Source organism: Mesocricetus auratus, unplaced genomic scaffold (assembly GCF_017639785.1).
Source record: "Mesocricetus auratus isolate SY011 unplaced genomic scaffold, BCM_Maur_2.0 Super-Scaffold_2245, whole genome shotgun sequence".
NCBI lineage: Eukaryota > Metazoa > Chordata > Mammalia > Rodentia > Cricetidae > Mesocricetus > Mesocricetus auratus.
This window is the reverse complement of record NW_024429180.1, coordinates 49,964,020-49,983,684: the sequence shown is the minus strand read 5'-3', so window position 1 is coordinate 49,983,684 and position 19,665 is coordinate 49,964,020. Positions and strand designations below refer to the sequence as shown.

At 43.2% G+C, this 19,665-nt stretch overlaps 1 long non-coding RNA gene across 1 annotated transcript; it reads left to right on the top strand.

Moving 5' to 3' along the window:
* Positions 1 to 1,292: 1,292 nt before the first annotated feature.
* LOC110341031 lies at positions 1,293 to 18,831 on the top strand. Its single transcript, XR_002382909.2, has 3 exons — positions 1,293 to 1,588; positions 13,583 to 13,729; positions 17,736 to 18,831. It is a non-coding gene; the product is annotated as an uncharacterized LOC110341031 (long non-coding RNA).
* The last annotated feature ends 834 nt before the right edge of the window (positions 18,832 to 19,665 follow it).

The window sequence follows — 19,665 nt, the reverse complement described above, 5'->3', positions numbered from 1 at the left end:
GCACACATGCATGCGGTTGGAACCTGATAAAGGACTGTGCTTAAAGTGAAAATGGACTGAAATTGTCAACTTTTCATAAGAGGGAAGGGTAGGAAAGAAACAGAATTCCATCTGGAGTTCCCAGGGCTATGATTAAAAGACAACGTTGCTTGCAAATTTCAGAGCCTTTTATCAGTCAATTAATTCACAGATGTTTCTTAAGCTCTCAGAAGAACTAAGCCACTGTTTTAAATACCAGGGGAGAGGACGGAGAGGTCGAATGCCAGCCCCTCCCACAGAACCCTGAAGTGTGTCTGGGTACAAGGAACAACAGATGCATTGCCAGGTAGACAGACAGTTTTAGTACTGTTGAGTGTACCAAATGCATAGTGAGAAGTGTACAGTTGAATCCAGAGTGGGAGATCGGCATGGGTCTCTGGTCTGGCAGACAAGACAGGCTTCTTGGAGGTGGTATACTTTGAAAGAATAGCACAGAGGATAATTTGGATTGAGTGACTGAGAAAACCATTCCTGCACCTTCTCAGTGATGTGTAAAGATGGACTGTCTCTTCTCCTGGATCATTTAGGAAGTTCCGGTGCAACCCCACCTCCAGTGTGGAAAAACAGGCTGGGAATGAAGGATTAGGATGGATGCTCAGAAAGGACAAGGAGCCTAGAGGGCAAAGGGTTTTCTCATTTGCAGAACTACAGAGGATAAATCCACCTGGGCTATTTCCAGACCAGAACAAAGGAAATTTCTTCCCTAACTTCATTGCTGAAATGGTAGGAACACAAGTCCGAGGGAAGACCACTTGCTGGCCCTGGTGTGGCAACAGGTCCTTATGCCCTCTTTTCCCATCTGTTCTTCCATTTACCCCCCTCCCGCAACTTCCCGCCACTCTCTACATGTTTGCCTGGGTGACTATCTCGTCCCATTCCTTGTTTCCAGAAATTCTCCTGACTCCTGTCCACTGGCTGTCGTGTGATTCTCCCCATTGAGAGTACCCCTGAAACACAGACTATCCTTGGCCAGTCATTAGCCATCTGATGATGTCTTCTCAACCATCTTTAGTCCCAGAGTGGGCTGAGCCAACATCTTAAATAGTTCTTCAAGTGCATGCACCTGCACGTGTGGGTGTTATGGTTGGTTTTAGTATCAGCTTGACACAAATTAGAATCACCTGAACAGGAAACCTCAGCTGAAGGGCTATTATGAACACCTTAATTGATTGAGAAGGCTCACCCTGATTGGGGGGTTGCCTCTCTGCTCAGATAAAAGGGGTGTGGCAGAAAGAACATACCTTATCTTTTGCTTACCTGGGCTTCCCTCTTGTTTCCAGTTGATCTACCCTGCTGCTACTGCTGCTGCTGCTTCCTTTGCTGATAGCAGTACCAACATTTCCTAGCTTCCACTCTAAGAACCAGTGACTTTCCAGGAACTTTCTAGATTTTCAGAACCAGACTGGGATTGCTGAGATACCCAGCCTTGTGCATTGAGCAACTGCCATGTTGAGTGTCCCCAGTGAGAGACAGTCACCGTAGGACTGTTCCAACTGCTGAGGCTCCTAGCATTAAGGACTAAGCTATTGCTGGCTTCTCAACACTCAGGGTAATTCAGTGCTGTTGTAATCTTAATGTGAGATGACTGTGTGTGTGTGTGTGTGTGTGTGTGTGTGTGTGTGTGTGTATTCATCCTGTTGGTTCTTCTAGAGAACCCTGTAGTGTAGGTGTAAACATGCATGCATGTAAACATGTGTGAGGCCAGATTCAACACTAGCTCTTCATCAATCACATGTATTTCAGTTTTTGAGATAGTCTCTTTCTGAACTCTGAGCTCCTTGATTCAGCTCTACTTGCTGGCCAGCTGATCCCATGGAATCCCTCTGCCTCTCCCTCTCTAGCACTGGGATTATTGGCATGTACAGCAACCTGACTTTTTACATGGACTCAGTGGATCCGAACTCAGGTCCTCATGCTTGCATGACAAATACTTCATTGAGCTACCTTCTTAGATCTTTCTTAGATTTTTTTCCTTCTCAGCTCCTTCATTCCTTTTTTTTATGGTGCTAAGATATATCTCAGGGGTTGAAGAAACATGAGGAGTTTTGAAGTGAGTGTAGTTTGTTTGGGGAAGTAAGAGATCATTCTAGACTTTCAAGGTAAAAGATGGTATTGCTGGACTTTTGGACAGATGGTCCCTGGGCCTTTCTTTTTCATAGAATTTCCACATTTCCTTTTAGTCCCTAAGTCTCTCCTACTAGCTCCTGTTTCTCTTCCTTTCACCTTTGTGGTTATGATTCATTCAGTAGGTTTCAGAGGCTAGGTCTTAGCCTCACCTCTGCTGTATGGAGGGTGGGCTGTGGCATGGAATGGTATCCCTAGTCTTCCACTGCTCCCAGGATCAGTGTGACACTGCTATTCTGGTCAGAGCACAGAGCTCAAGTGTATGCCCCTCTTCTCTCCACGCCTGAATGGAACCTCAGGACAAACCCTGTGACTCGGGACACATTTCCAGACCTCCAGGTGCCTGGTTCTTCATGTTTTCATGACACGATTAGGGCTGAATGTTGTCCCTTCTCCTGGTCTGAAAGGAAATGCAGGAGTCCACTGGGTTCCTGATAACTGCTCAGATCTAGCTTCTAGAGGGCAGAGAAGGGCAGGGGAATGGGTGGGGGTGGGGTTGAGAGGGAAGTTCCTTCTGCAGGGGCGCAGAGCCTGGGTGGGTACATAGATGGACTTGAAGGAAGGGAGGGTGTGGGTGGGGGTGTCTCCCTCCTCTGTGTAATAGCCCATTTCTGGCAAGGAGCGTCTGTTCTCTTCTACTGGAAAGCTTTTAGGAACGCTGAAAAGGACAGGCAATTACAGGGAGGTTAGGTGCGCCTGATTGGATGTTGTTACAAATCACTCATTGTCATACAAGGCATTTGGAAAGGAGGCCATCGGGGACTGATTGCCGCGTAGGGTAAGTGATTTCTGTTTAGAGTGACTGAGCAGATGAAGGCTTGGCTCGTGCTCATTGCCCTTTCTCCCTGTTTGCTCTTGCATTGTTTTCTTTTTCCTTTTGGCAAGAGGTGCTCAGAGGATATGAGTGTGGAGGGGCTAGATAATCCACTCCCCTGCTACCCAAACCCTCCTTCATAGCATACCTGGGGTGTAGACAGAGGGGCGTGTGAAGGTGCTGGGCTAGCAGCCATGTTCTGGCTACAGGCTAGTATCCTTGCTCGCAGCTAGGCACCAAGCTGATGCTCGACTGTGACTGGAGGTTTCCATTAATCCAATGGCTGTGCAGGATAAGCACACTCCGTGTAGCAATCCCTGTTTCAGTTGCCAGCCTACAGTCTCTTCCCCTGGATCCCTTAACATGTCATTCCTGGAGCTTCTATTTGACTATGAGATGATCCCAATAGGCCAGAGAACTAGCCAGACTAACTCAGTGTCTCCAGAACACCTCCACAAGACCTCCTCCATTGTTGTGTCTGAAACACTATTATAATGGGGAAATGTTCTTGAACCTTGAAGTCTGTTTCACTTTCACTGACACAGGGATGGATTCCCTGTAAGACACTAGGAGACACTACAGTAGAAGGAGGAGGAAGTCACACAATGGGAAGGAAGATGATAGAGAGAGACTATCAGAAATCAGATCTGGGGAATCCATAATTTGATCTGACAGTTCTTCCCTAGGATTTTACTACAATAAAAATAATGCAGAGAGTGGTCAAAGGGCATCTGATGGGAGCCTGCCAGCCCCAAGGATGCTCTATGGTGAGTTGAATTACATCTCCCCCAAAGCTACACTGAAGTCCTAACATTAGCTAGTTTTCACCACTATGACAAATACCCATGACAAACAATTTAAAAAGAAGAAAGATTTACTTTAGTCCACACTTTCAGGGTCTCAACTCATGATTGACAGACTCCATTGCACTATGTCTGAGGAAGGGCAGAACATTACAGTTATGGGCAAGGCTATTTACATCATGGCGGCCAGGAAGCAGTGCGGGCCTATCAAGCACTTGACACTGGGCCCTGTGCTACAGACACCATATTGATAGTAGTGGTCTGCACTGCCACCTGGGGCCATGTTGATGTCCATGGGATGGGTTGCCTCCACAGGCCTTGCCAGGGTCAGTGATCCTCCTGTGGGCAGGGGACATGTTGTGGTCTGTGCTGCTGTGAGAAACCATGTGGAAGCCCATGGTCCATGGTCCTGCTGATTGCAAAGAGCAAGGGTACTTGAGCAGTGATATCGATGACTGTAGGTGCACAGCTGACAAGAGGGATGTGGAACCCATCCCATTCCTCATCTCCCCTCACTCCTAGGTAATAGCTTAAACAGGAAGACATCGAAGAGGACTCTTCAAAAGTGTCACAGGGATGCTGAAGTGTAGTTTCCCACAACTGTTAGCTTCCAGCAGAGGTGCAAGAGAAGACGGACTTAGTTCTATTTAAGGGACGAATCACTGAGAGTTTGACCATGCTCCATTGAGTATATAGACAACACAGATTGGACTTGTAATGTTTTCGTTGTGGGGAGGTCACAAGGGTAGGAGAGGGGCAGACATGGAAAGACAGGAAGAGAAGATGATCAGGGTATATAAAGTGAAATTCCCAAAGAATCAAAATATTGTGTTGAAAAACTATTTATTTCCATGACAAAGATAGATAATGAACAAAACATAGGTGCTATTTAAAAAAAGACTGCTAAAATGGAGGATGATGGTTGGGAGGCTCCTTGTGTAGATGAGATTGATGTAGGTGATTGGGAAGAACTTGGCCATGCTGAGGTGAGAGGAAAATAGCTGGGCCACACAGGATGGTCCAAGAGTGGGAATAAGGCATGCCCCTAAAGTGGGAAAGACCAGAAGGAATCATGATATGCAAATGCCTTGTCAATGATGTGAACCTACATGGATAAACCATATACAGTCTCTTGATGCCATGTCTGTGGCAATATTTAAGTCTCTCTCTGTCCCTTGCAAAAAATGTATCCCATCCAGTCAAGTCTCTGGCTACTGTCATTTTCTAGTATGTGGGTAGCTGTGTGGAGGTATGTATTTATGGGATGTCTGTAGGAGTGCGAGCACTCTCTTACCCATGTGGGATCATGAAACTCCTGACACCAGCTCTCACTAGAATATGGCTTGTATCATTTGCCCCCAAATGAAATTAACTGCACTTCATAAATAGGCTCAGCCATATCTCCAAGCCAGGCACCAAGTGAATCTGGTTGGTTTTTCTGGCTCTGATTTTTCTGAAGACAAAAAGGTTCCAAAATGAGACATCTATATCCAAGGCTAATGGCATGGTGGAGCCTCTCCAAGAGAACTGATAAACTTCTCAGATGGACGGCAGCTAATCAGGAGAGACCAGCTCCAGATGTGCAATTTGGAGTTCACATGTAAGAGACACTCACAATGTAGAATATTCAGAAGTAGAACCCCAGGAAATTAAAGTCTGGGAGGAATTTCACTGTTGAAACAGACAGAATCCAGTCATGATCACCTTTCTTCAAGGACCTGAGAGAGCCAGGAGTCTAGCGTGCCAATTTTAGACAATAAAAGAGTATCTGAAACAATGCTTTGGGAAAATGAAATCAAGAATTCCTAGCCCGGCAAAGCTCTAAGTTCAGTATGTCCTCCAGGAACTTAGATGGGAAACTGAATCTTGGTGGCAGGGAGGTAGCTCATAATTGCACTCAACCATTTGATCACTGGATTAACCAGGGTTCGTAACTTGTCCTTCTTTGTATTGATAATAGGCATCCATACGAGTTGGCATGTTGCAGGAGCCTAAGGACTGGAGGAAACAGAATCAAGATTAACATATGAAGGGCCAGAGAGACATGGTTCAGACAGAAAAGGAACTTGCCTCTAAACCTGAAAATCTGAGTTCGATCGCTGGGACCCAAGAGGTGGAAGAAGAGAACCACTCTCACAAGTTGTGTATAAACCTCCATGTGTCTGACATGGCATTCAAGTCTATAACAGCACACACACACACACACACACACACACACACACACACACACACACACACACTAGCACATGCACACATAAACATAAGTTGAAACATTTATAAAAGATTAATAAATGAAAGAAAGCAGTTGACAAAGAACAAGAAAGGAAGAGAGAAAGAAAAAAGAAAGAAAGAAAGAAAGAAAGAAAGAAAGAGAAGAAAAAGAATAAAAGACTGGCAGACAGGAAACCTATCTCCACTTGGGCATGGGATTGGGCTATGTGCACCAAACAGCATGCTTGAGAAAGGGCAAAGTAAGTAATGGGGTGGATGCTACTTGTAGGGAAAAGGGGTGGCCAAAGAAACACACCCTGAGCAGAGTCAAAGAAAACACACTCTGACCCTGCAACCAGAACCAAAGAAATGTACCCTGACCCTGAAACCAGTGCTAAAGAAACACACTTTGTCCCTAGAATCAGAGCCAATAAAAGAAATACACCCTAGCCCTAAAATTGGAATCAAAAGGCTAGAAAAGACCAGTGAAAGAAACATACTTTGGCCCTGAAACCAGAGCCAAATCTGTCTCTGACCCTGAGTAGAAAACCAACCAATCTCTGAGCATGATATCTAGCCAATCTGAGCTCAGGGACTGAAATCTAATCAATCCCCACCCTGGAAATCTTCTCCCTGGAAAACTCTGCCCCTAAGAAGCCCTATATAGAGCCTGTGCCTATTCAGTTTGCTGCTATCTTCTTCCACCCTGACAAAGGCAGCCACTATCCTAGATTCTTCCCTCCCCAAAAAAATCTCTTGAATGAGGTTTGGGTGAGACCTTCCTTTGCCTGAATGGAGCCAAAGAGAAAAGTAACAACTTTTCATAGGAGCCTAAGCAGAGCCATACAGGGCTGTAACACTCTCCAGGGAAAACTTCCCCTAGTAGAGTAAAGTTGTTAAACTACACTTTGGATGTGTGTGTGTGGGAACCAGAGCTGATACACTGGGGAAGCTTTTCCCTGGAGCAAGGCTGTAAGCTGCTATGCTTACTGTGTGACATGTGGTATTCCTTGGTTCCTGACTGCCAGAATACTTTTCCATCTGATACTATTCTGTGGCTCCCAAGTGCCAGGACCCCTTTTCCATCTGAGCCACAAAGCTTATACTATGTACATGGCCTATGAAAAGTTTAGTAGCCCAGTACATTTGAACTCATGCCTTTTCCGTGAGTCTTTCCCATTCTCAGAAATATTTCTGTTTCATTACCTTGCCATGTATAACTGGCATATTTTTTTTCGTTCTGGGACACAAATCTCTGGAAACTTCAGCAGGTACTTTTCAAGACTCAAATTTATGCTTGCATAACAGAAAAGTTAGTGTTTATTTCATGGTGTAGACTTGGTGTCAGCTCCTGCTTAGTCCTTGATAAGCTCCTCCTCATGGTTTGTGTTGGCTCTTGTGCCTTGGGAACTCCTTGGGTGTTGTGGTCTTGATGTGGAGAACTGTTCTCAAAACTGGGAGGCCCTTCCATCTTAGTTTGACAGCCACAAATAACTGAATTAGAGAAAGTACCATAATGGGGAACAAATTGGAGGGTTGTGTTAAATAAGTCCAGGGAAGCAATTTGTCATGCATTCTTTCATGAGAGTTTTGGCCAAAAGAGCCAGGGCCTTCATTTTCTATTAAGGTCATCACTAAATGTGACTTTTGAGATGAGATTGAGTGAAAAGGCAATGAAAATAACTTGTGGAGGTAAGTTGTGGGGTAGGAAGCAGCAGTCCTGTATAGAGAGGTAGAAGACTGTCCACTCTCCAGGGATCCTGAGCATACATCTCACATCAAAGTCAGTCCTTCCCAGTCCAGGGCTTGTTTCATCTCAAGCCCTTGCATAGGATTCTGGTAAAGTCATCTTTATGACACACAGAGTATTTCAGATGTGCATATTCAATCACACAATGAGGAGCTGTCACAGAGAAGGGTCTCAGGGACACCTCCTCAGAGGCAAGATGGGTTATCAGAGAGTTTTTTTCAACCCACTCTGTGGAGCAGGGGCTGGAGCAGATCTAGACAGGTAGCCTTGACTGATTCCCCCCCAAGGACACTTGGTAGTTCAAAGGCTCTCCACCGTTGTCTCCAATTGGGCCAAGATGGCTGCACTTGTTGGGGTCACTCTGGGATGGGACATCTTCTTGGGTGGGAAGGGCATGCACATCTGCAGTCCCCGAGGGACTGAGTCATGGTTCCCTGATAATACAGACACCAGCAGGGGACATGAGTCTATTTCCTCCAGGAGGTGACTGGTGGTCCAGTCAAGCCTGTCACAGGTATTGAAGAGAAAAAGATCTGTTCTTATCTGTCTACATTTATTTCCCCTTTATTGTGACTCTTCATCATGTAGTACAAAGAATACATAAGATCAGCCAACAGGTGGTTCTCTTTATTTCCTTTGACTAAGTTCTGGAGGGATTTTTATGACTATAGGAACATGAAAAAGAGAAAGTGGCATATCTTCAGTTGTCTTATTCACAACAAGAGAGAATACTTCTTTGAGTACATGTGTGTTGTTATCTCCACACTGACCATTTCTCCAGTTCTAGCCTGGTCATTCACAATTAAATTCAAATCTATAATACACTATGGGCTCAAATTGTTTAGTCCCATAAGAGCACTTTATTTCTTGCCAGCCTGGGGCCCCAGGTGACCTATGTTTCTGTCTAACTTGGTTACAAAGAAAGTCTGAGGGAGGATAGAATGACAGTGAAAATTTAGGGGACAAGAGATGGCAAAAAGTCCCTCTATAATCTGACTATAAGTTTGAAACTTTAACATAATTCATAAAATCAAAACTGCTTTCAGAGCTAGCACTTAAGACATCTCTAGTAAAGATGTTAAAAGACAAGCCATGCCCAGGGCTCTGGTGGTGCACACTCATCTTTAATCCCAGTGTTTGTGGGGCAGGGTAGGCGGATCTCTGTGAGTTTTAGGCTAACCTGGTCTACGAAGTGAGTTCCAAGACAGCCAGGGCTACACAAAGAAACCCCATCTCAGATTCTTTTTAAGAAAAGGACAAATTTCACCTACTTATGGCCTTAGTTTAGCTACATCAGCATTCTCTCACCCCAAGTCCGAATAAGGAAATTCATAGAACCACCTAACAATTTCATCTACAAAAGGAAATTCTTGTGATTTTTAAAAAAGATTTATTCTCTCTCTCTCTTTCTCTCTCTCTTTCTCTCTGTGTGTATATGAGAGAGAGAGTGAGTATGTATGCACATGCATGTGTCTCTGAGTGTATGTGTGTATGTAAACCACATGAATACAAGAGTCTAAAGAAATCCAAAGAGGGCATCAGATGCCCTGGAACTGTAGTTGCAGATGGTTATGATTGGCCATTTGGGTGCTGTGAATTGAACTCAGGTCCTCTGAGAGAATAGGAATGCTTTTGATCACTGAGCCATTTCTCCAGGCCTACAAAAAAGGAAAATTTTAAGATGCTATAAGCAAATAAACCAGTCACATGTTTTCACTTATTTCTTAAACTTTACTTACAATTTTTAGTTTCATCTTGGAAACTTGGCATGAATTATCTTATATGATAAACAACATAATATGTACATCCATTGTAAGACATCTAAGTGTGACTTTCTTAAGAAACCTGTATCCGTTTCTTTGATGCATGCTGTAATTTCCTATGTCTCCCTATCTATGTGGCTCTCTTTTCTCAGTCTCTCTACATGCTCTTTTCCTTGTCTTAATACAGTCACTAACTTTGCTTTCTTCTGGCTCGCCTTTTCCTCAGCAGTATAGTCACTATGTGGCTTTACCTGGCAGAGATCACTGATGGATAAGGGAACTCCTCAGGCCACTGATGATTGTTTCTATGATCTACTTATCAAGTTCAATAATGTCCTGGGGTAGCTCACAGGATCCAGTAAAACAATTTAGTTATCAATACCAGTTTATAACAAATAGTATTTTAAATAACCTGAGTGAGGAATATGTAGGATGAGGTGTGGGCACTGGAACATCTGTCCCTGTGGGACTGGAGGGTATGTCTGCTCGCCTGCCTACTTATAGATATGTCCTTTCTCACCAACCTGGATGCCTTGAACCTTTTCCTTTTGTCTTATTTTTGTGGTTTCATTGCTCAGTTATGGCCTAGTAAATCACTGGTGACCACTTTAACCTTGGGCCACTCTCCTGTCAGAGGTCAGGAATTGGATCTAGACTTTGCAGCCTTCTAGACCCATGCTTTTCAATCTGTGGGTGACAAACTTTTCGGGGCTCAAATGACCTAAGGCCATCAGAAAACAGATATTTATATTACAATTCATAACAGTGGCAAAATTACAGTTATGAAATAGCAATGAAAATAATTTTTATGGTTAGAGGGTTACCACAACATAAAGAGCTGTATTATTGTCAAGGCATTGGGAAGGTTGAATAACACTGTTTTAGACCCATAATTGGCCTCCATGGAAACCAGGCTCTTCATCCTGAGGCTATGAGGAGTCCCGGAGACCATGTCCCTCCTTCTGAGGCAATGAGGAGCCCTGGAGACCAGGCCTCTCATACTGAGGCTACAAGGAGCCCTAGCCTTCAATTTCCTCATTATCATACAAAGGAGCATCTTTCCAGAGACTCCAAGGATTTGACAACAGTGTGCCAGGGAACAAGAAATGGGTCAGAGCTCAAAACACATTTCTCAATATATCAAAGAATCGCATGCCCTTTAGGTGTGGTGGACAATGAGTCAGGCATGCTGCCCTGACCTAGTGCTGGATCCAGGAGATACAGAGACTGACTGAGACCTGCTGCCCATGGCCCCTTCACACTTATTTCTATGATGGGGGTGAGGGCAGGGTATATATGGAGGTGAGTAAGAATCGTCCAGCTATTTCCCTGTCCAGCTGGAATATGGAAATTACTGTGAATATTTAAGTGTCTTTTCTTCTCCATGTATTCTCTGTTATAGAACCTGTCTGCTAGACACGGAACTGTGTCCCTCTCAAATCCATATATGTTTGGAGATAGGGCCACTAGGGAGGAATTGAGATTACATGAAAACTCAGGGACAGGGCTCTGACTCTATAGGACCTACCTTCTTATTTGAAAATTAAGGGATACCTGAGAGGTTTATTTTCCCTGCCACACAGAGGGAAAATAAACTCCATATAAGCATACAGAAAACTGTGTCCCAACTGCAACCCAAGAGAAAAGACCACTTCACCACAAACCCACCATGCTGGACACTTTAATCTTAGATTTTCAGAATATGGATTTTGCTTTGTCCTTTTATCCAGACAAAATGCTGCAATCAGCTGTAAAGATAAGAATGAAGTCAACCAAAAAGTGCAGAATACTTACACTTATAAGGAATTCATAGCTATAATACACAAAGAGCTCTTAGAATTATTAATAACAAACAACTGGTCAGACCAGTAGGCAAAGGATATGAATGATAGCTCGCAGAACAATGATTTCAAATGCAGAATAAAAACAAGAAAAATGCTCAGACTTACTTGTATTAAATATAACAGAATACCACTGGTCAATCCAGAAAGGAAGCTGACACATAATAATTCCTTCTTAGTGTGGTGTTTATTAGAATGAGAGGAACTTGAGGCTTCTCATTGGGTTTTGATGTGGGAGGGAGAACATTAGATGGGGACAATAGAAAATATATGGCTATCTAAACATGATAGTTCCTTAAAGCAAAGGAGGCTTTCCCTTAAAACCCAGAGGACCATCATTAACACAGAATGAGGGGAGAGAGATAGAGATAGAGACAGAGAGACATGAGAGGGGTGCAGGGAGGGAAGCCAGAGGAGTCTCTTTCAGTAGTAGCTGTCATAGCAACCTTCTGCCACTTCCCCTGAGGAGTCTTAGACCCATCGCCAGGACAGAGGAAAGGCTGATTTTTATAACCTCATAAGGGCTAGAGGGAAGATTCACATTGCATGACTTAGTTCAGTGTAGTGTAGGTGGCAGGGAACATGAAGGAGCCAGGTACCATAAACTGAAAACTGTCAAATAACAGCCCAGACTGCTGCTTAAGAGCACTGCAGGGAGTGTATGAACTGATTCTGGCTAGAGATATGGGTTAAAGACTAGGCTCATATTCTAAAACCTGAAGTTGGGAAACTTCTAGATAAAGTAGTCTTGAGTTGTAACTTTACACCCAAGGAATGATCAGGAAGACCACTGCTGGGGGAGATGCATTTCAGGAAGGCTTGTCCACATTTCTGGAAAGCAGATGGAAACTGCCTCGACCATTGTTGGTAAGACCTGTTATTCCATCTCTCCTCCTACCCAGAAGTCCCACTGCTGGGAATTTCTCCTAAGGAGATCAAAGCAGCAGTACATAAGGGCATATATGCAAAGTTGTTTCAAAGGGAGGGCCTGCCAGTAGATACGGTTGAATTAATTATGATATGCATACACTGCTCATATTCTGCAGCCATTAAAAGCAAATTAACTCTAAACCCATTAATTTGAAGAAACTTGAAGGATGTGATGACCAAAGTGGTGAATGTATAAAATGATCATTTGTGTAAAATAGTGACAACTTCCCCTATACACATGTATGGTGAGGAAGGCAAAAGGGCTAGAGTGGATCTCCTAAAACTCAAAAGAATGCTAACTTACACACACACAACACACACACACACACACACACACACACCACAAAATGTGGATGGCAATATGACTTCATATGATTGCTAAATACTATATGTTATAGTGGTATAAAAATGAAACTTCAGGGTTAGGCAACCTCAATAATTAATTAATTACTTTTTATTGAGTTTTTTTCTTATATAGGCTTGGCATCCCAAATCCAAAAAAAAATCTAAAATGCATAATGCTACAAAATCTAAACCTTTTTTAGTGCTGCTCCTACTTCACTCAGAGGAGATGTAATTTTTTGCGCTGGCATGCTCTACAGGTAGTCCATGAAAATGTTTCAGATCCTAAACAACTCTGAACCTCTGAATGTGTTGGATCTTGAACATTTGGTTAAGGTATTCTGGGCTTGTACTTTATATATAGTTTGAAGAAAGTTATAATGAACTATTATAGTACAATTACTTAAAAAACACAACACCCCCCTCCAGCCCCACACAACGAAGTTCCCTACAAACTTTATTTAAGTGCCTTCATAGGCTACTTTCAGGAGCAGAGCAGTTGAGGATATCTTAGATGTACTTCTGCGTGTGTGTGTGTTTTCACACATGTGTATGTGTGCATGCACATGGGTGTGTATGTACATGTGTGTGCATGTGTATATGCAAATGTGTGTATGTCCAAGTGTATGCACTTGTGTGTGCATGTGTCTATGCACATATGTGTGTGTATATGTGTTTGTGCATGTGTGTGTGGCAATAGGATTGAATTCAGAGTCTTTCATATGCTGGATTAATGTTCTACTAATGGTTTATAACCCCAACTATTTTGATTTTGAGACAGAATCTTGCTATCTATGCAGCACAGGCTATGCAGAACTTGCTATGTAGCCAGGATTTCTAATGTGCTGCATCAAGCCCAGCCAGCTAGATTATATTTTTTGAGACAAGATAGAAAGACAGCAAAAATTAAGGGGACATGGGAAGGGGAGAAGCTCCTCAAACTGAAATTTTGTTTGTTTTTCCAGCCAGCTGAATCAGAAACTTCAGCACAACAGATAAAGTAAAGCCAAAATAGCCTATGCAGATAATGCTGGTTTTCTTAAAGACCTCTCCAATAAGGATATTAAAATGACAAGTAATTGTGTTTACTGAACTCCAGAATGTTTTAAATGGTGAGTTTAAGTCTATTAGATTTCTCATTCCTAAACACGGACAAAGAACCCTTGGGGGGGAACCTCATAATTTTATTTATAAAAAGGAAATTCTTTTAAAGGTGCAAGTATACTAGTTCTCATATTTTAAACAATCTTTCAAAATTCTCACTTAATTATTAAGTTTTGCTTAATCTTTAAACATTGTTGTAAGTTACATCTTTCAGCAATATAACTCAACCATAGGCTAGTACTTATACACAATGGAAGGACACCTAAGGGCTTCCCTGTCTTCCAGAAGCTCACACTGTGCTCCTCTCTTAGCCCAGACTTTGTGTGTTTAGTACCATCTTTTAGGTATCTCTCATATTAACCAACCTGTGTACCACTTCTTATGTCTATGTAAATTCACTAACCTTGTTTGTTGTGACTGATCCTGAAATTATATAGCTAAGGATCAGGCTGAGCTTGAATGGAGGTTCTCAAGGGCAGGATGGGGTGGAGTGGAGGTGGAGATGGTGGTCAGGAGGGCACAGCCTCTCCCTGATGGCAACAGTGCTGAGAAGTGTGGATTGCCAACAATCTTAGTACTAGCCCTTGAAGTATTAAATTCCTTGCTGGCACCCCAGTGACCCTGTTTCCTCGGCCCCATCTCCTTCCTTCCGACCCTGAACCTGGGGACTTTAGCTTGTGTTGACTCAGTGGCTTTCTGACCCTGGCTGTGGGCTGGTTCTCCAGAGAAGCTGAGGGTGTCTTTTTGGACCCTAGACCTATTCCTCTTGTTTCTGGCTCCATCTCCAGTTCTCCCAATGGCTCTCAATGGCTAAGTCTCAGGTGTCTGCTGTTTCTCTAACCCCAAAGGACCTATCCAGGCACTGATGCATCCCTTATTTCTGATATGTTGAGCTACTCAGTAGGTATGCTTTTCCTCAACCCAGCCTCATCTCTGTAGCTAGCTCCTTCTCAACTCACCTCCCTCCAGAGGTGCTGATGGTTGGCAACAGGCTAATTGCTAGCTTACTTAGAACGTCTAAGATATCTATGAGCAAGAGAGGAGGAGAAAAATCCATGTCAAAGTCCCAGAAGAGGAGACAAGGACAGGGTACAGATAGAGTAGCCTATACACTATAAAGACAGGAGCAGAGTGTTGAATGAGAGCAGAAGCCCAGAATGGGCAAGCTGTGGGGCAGGATGGGAACCCAGGACCGTGGGCTCAGTGCTATGAAAGGCATGAGCTCTATACATCCACAGAGAGCTACATATTCAGAATGCCAGCAGCTAAGGTTGGTATGGATGGGAGGGATCAGGGAAGAGTCAACAGAATTGGAACTAGAATTGGATTTGGTGAGTATGGGAGGGATCAGGAAAGACTCAACAGAATTGGAACTGAAATTGGATATTGTGTGTGTGTGTGTGAAAGAGAGATACAGAGACAGAGACAGAGACAGAGAGAGACACAGAGAGACAGACAGACAGACACACACAAGAGTGTACCTGTGTTGAAGCTTATATAATTTTTACATTATCTAGCTTTGGCCTTTCCACAATCCTAGCCATTACTCACACATAGCTACAGAGCATTTCAACTGTATCCAGTCTCATGGAGATATGCTGTAACTGCTAAAAATAGATCTGATTTGCATGTCTGAGAACAATAATTCAAAACATATAATGTTAAAAATCCTTTATGTTTAACTCCATTTTGGCATTTTATTAGGGTAAATGCAGTACATATTTTTGACTGTCAGTAGCTTTACTATTCTGTTGTGGCCTATATTGTATCATAGACATTCACTTCCAACTTGGGGTTAGGGAGAATTTGCTGTAAAGAGGAGGACAGCACATATTTTAGGCTCTGTGGACTCTATTGTCTATAATCCCTACCCTATTCTCTTTTAGTTGTTCTTGTGGCCCAAAGCATCATCAGCTACAGATCAAATGTAGGCTGTAGTTGCTATAACTTGGACCAGATCATCTCCTAATTACAGAGTTGGGGTTAACTTACTTGATGCCCCACTAAACCACTAAACCAGTACATAGATTTCTGGCTTTTCTTCTTGATCTTTTCACTTTTCAATAAGTAGTCAACACACTGGTGTCACTCTCTGGAAGAGACACTACTTTATGAGTGTTTAATTCATAAAAGAGTTGAAGAATTCATCATAGCAACCCTTCCCCAAAATAGGCATCCATCTATATACTCCTCAGGAAGACTTCTTCAAATCTAAATCCCCTTATAAGGAGGTTCAGATACATAAGTGGGTGTGTTTGGTTTCCCTGGTTTCCATTCCTGTCTATGATTGTATGAGTGGGTCCCCTTTGCCTTTGCTAACCAAGTATTCTCATATATCATTCATACACACACACACACACACACACACACACACACACACACACTCGGTAATGCAATGGAGAGAAGGATCGAAATATACCCTCTTTTTTCCATGAGAATCATTGAGTTTGGTTTCCCTTTGGAAAGGTCTTCTACCCTCAATTTCTTTTATTCACCAGGACTCATGAGAGGTCTAGCAAGACACTCACCTGCTCTGGTTATGGTGTCTGGCCCGTGTGGATTAGTGCTGGGCAGGCAACAACCCACCAGATCCTTGGGTGCAGTTTGTGAAACGTTTCAGCTTTAGAACACATCACTATCCCTAAAATCCCTCCCCTCTGCTTGTTTTACCCCTGGTTTCCCCTTGACCTCTCTTCATGTCTGATTTTCCTCTCCTCCCTGATGATGGCACATGACCCACAGAGGTGGAAACCTTGAGGCTGAAGATGCAGACTCTAGGCAGGCCATGAGTAGATTCACAAAAGTGTACAAGGAAGCCCACTGAGAGAGAAGGCTTTATGTACCAAGACACAGGAAGAAAGAGTAAGAAAGCTCATGATTGGTTGATGCAGGCAACTCCCCTTCAAAGTTTTTCCCACCAGCTAGCTGCATTCCCTGACTTTGCTGCCAGCCCTTGCAGGAAGGTTCAGAGTTTTTCTCCCACTCCTTTCCCATTGCTTCAGCCCTCTGGAGTTGGGGGAGATCTGGCTTGTTAGCTCTCTTTCAGATACACCTCATTAATCCAACTGTGGAGCATTTACAATAGAAATGAAATATGGTCATTCATGCTGTTTGCAATCTTAATAAAATGCACTTATATCTATTTAACAATAATATGGCTACTTTTAAATATCTTCTGAAACATTTAAAATATGCAAAAGCTGTACAGATGAGTGTGATAGGTGCCCATTTATAGCCCTGGACACTACCCACATTGCTTCTTGAATTCTCTGCGCCAGGTAGCTTCTACCAGGCATACAGTGTTATTAGCATGCATTTCATTTTTAATACATATGTATGTATCCCTAAATATGCACTGTTGGCCAATGGGCAGTGGATAATACATTCTGATTGTTAACTAGAAATCCAACTATGTGTAGAACATAACACCTAAAATCCTTACACAAATTGTATAATGTAATTGAATTTCCCTGCTATGTCTTTTGCTATTTTGCTTTTATTTTTTCTTAAAATTATGTTGAAAAGATTTAGCATTGTGATATAATGTTTTCACTAATTTTTATCTTATATATGCTCTGGTTGATTGGTCCATTGTCTTGCTCATGAATGCGAATTTGTTTCCAAGTTTGTGACATAAAAATGGCTCTTTGTATGTATTTGCCACATTTCTGAGTGTATAAGACATATAATTGGCAGGGAATTTCCTGGATCCCAGGATTCATTCACCCCACCCCATCCCGTGTGTTTGTGTGTGTGTGTGTGTGTGTGTGTGTGTGTGTGTATGTGTGTGTGTGTGTGTGCGTGTGTGTGTGTTGTGTGATGTGTTGCATTGCTCTTTAATGGCATCTGTTTATATCAATGCCACATTCTCGGCCATCTGTGTCCTCACAAACACAAGCAGATATTAGCATTGCATTATTTGTCTGGTGCATATGAGATGGTACTCTAAGTGGTATGCTTGAAAGGAATCAGAATATTCTAAAAAGACAATTTTCTCTCTCCTTTGGCTATCAGGCTGTGAAGCAAAGCACCTCAAGGAACTGGAATTGCCTCTAGGAAGGAGTCTCATGCTGGCAGAAGGAAAAGACTGAAGCCTGGTGCCAGCCAGAGGGAGAACATGATCCCAGAAAGAGATTTCACAGTGCTGAGAACTTGGCAGACAACTTTGCAGAATGAGACTGAAGCCCAGACATTAATGGGCCGATGATGGGCAGGGCCACTTTGACCAGGACTGCTGAGATATGCATAACTTTGGCTTCTTTTTGAACTTTAACCTGACGCTGAAGATGATATTGGGGGTCACTAGATCTCTGTCCCTCTTCCCAATGTTACCATCTTCTTGCCACTATTTGACTCTTTTTAATTGGCTTATCAAGGACAGGTGACTGAACCTGGCATGTTAGGGTTGCCATCAAGGCAGCAATAGTAGCATTTTGGATAGTGTATTTTTCTAATTTCTTGCATTTCTGTCTTGTTTCTCTATAAGCTCACCAGATTAAATTTTGTTCTGTGGACTGCCTGCTCATATCCATTTCCAATTTTTCCATTGAGTTTTCATGCCTTATGTAAGAAAGCTTTTATACATTCCCCACAATTTTTACTCATTATCACTTCCCCCCTAATAATTGTCTAGGAAAGATGTTTATCAGTCACCTGGTATTCTTTAGCCCAACACACACACTAGCTGCCCCCAGCAACATCCTACCCAGGGCCCGAGAATATCCATTCTCCTTCCCCTTTCCCCCTTTTTGCCCTTTGACCATTCACTCTGGTCTTTGCAGTTCCTTTTCCAAACAAAGCCTATGCTGTCCATTAAGTTATTTGTTCCTTTGTCAGTCTGTCCTCCTTTGCTCATGTGGTGTGGTGAGGTAGAGAGGGCAAACACAGTGGGCTCAGGACCTCACACTTCTGTGGTCTCCTTAGACTTCAACCCAGGGAAGTCTGTTACAGATGTAACAGCTGCCTAGACTGGAGGGAAGGCAGGCAGCCTGTGTTCTCTGCTTGCTGATTTTTCTAGGCACTTAATGTACTACATTGAATCCCATGGAAATATTTGCAAAAAGCCTCTGTCGTAAGATAACTTAATTAAACATTACTTACAAGAGTTTAATATTCATTATTTGGCTTCAATTACTGTCTTTGTCCCCTCCCTTCCCTCTCCTCCACTGGAGAGTTCTCTCCCCTCTCTTATTCCGAAGGTCTAATTAGCCTAATGGCTGCTGCTTGCCGTGACCTTCTGTCTGTTGAAAAACAAAAACATAAAGGCTGTCTTTGGTTTGCCTTCCCGATGGTCTTTGCATGTGGCAGCCCAGATTCTGAATTCTGCATTTCTCTCCCTTTGCAAATGCATGGCCCCACATGTGCGGCGGAGTGGAATTAATGATGTGTATTTGAAAAGGGCTCTGCAGCCAAGTCTCCATGAACACCAGAGGGCTGGGGCAATGGAGAAAAGGACGAACTGAAGAAAAACTCGGAACCCTCCTGCAAGGGCTGGCAGCTCAGATGCAGAATGAAGCTGGCAGGAAAAGCCTTCAAAGGAGGGTGCCTGTATAAAACCAACCACGTGCTCTCCTATTCTTTCCGCCTCTGTCTTGGGGCATAATAACATCCTGGGCTTCCCTCTCAGTGGGTTTCTTTGGAGGCTTTTGTGCCTCTTCTCCTACAGTCTAGATCTGCAGCGTCTGATTTCCACACACACAGGGCCATGCACACAGCAGGGCCCATGCAGAAGGGAGGCAGATAGATGAGGAATTTGATCTTAGCTGTAGCACGTTTCCTGAGTTCTTTTTGTGTTGTCTGCACAGTTGGGCATCATAGGAATACAAAGGTGAGGATGCTTGGTCTCCAAGGAGCCAGAGAAACACAGTGAGGACTGTGCCATCAGTCAGCTGGGAGAACAGCCAGTGAAGCTTTGTCGAGGTACCCTAGGATCCGTGAGCTGCTA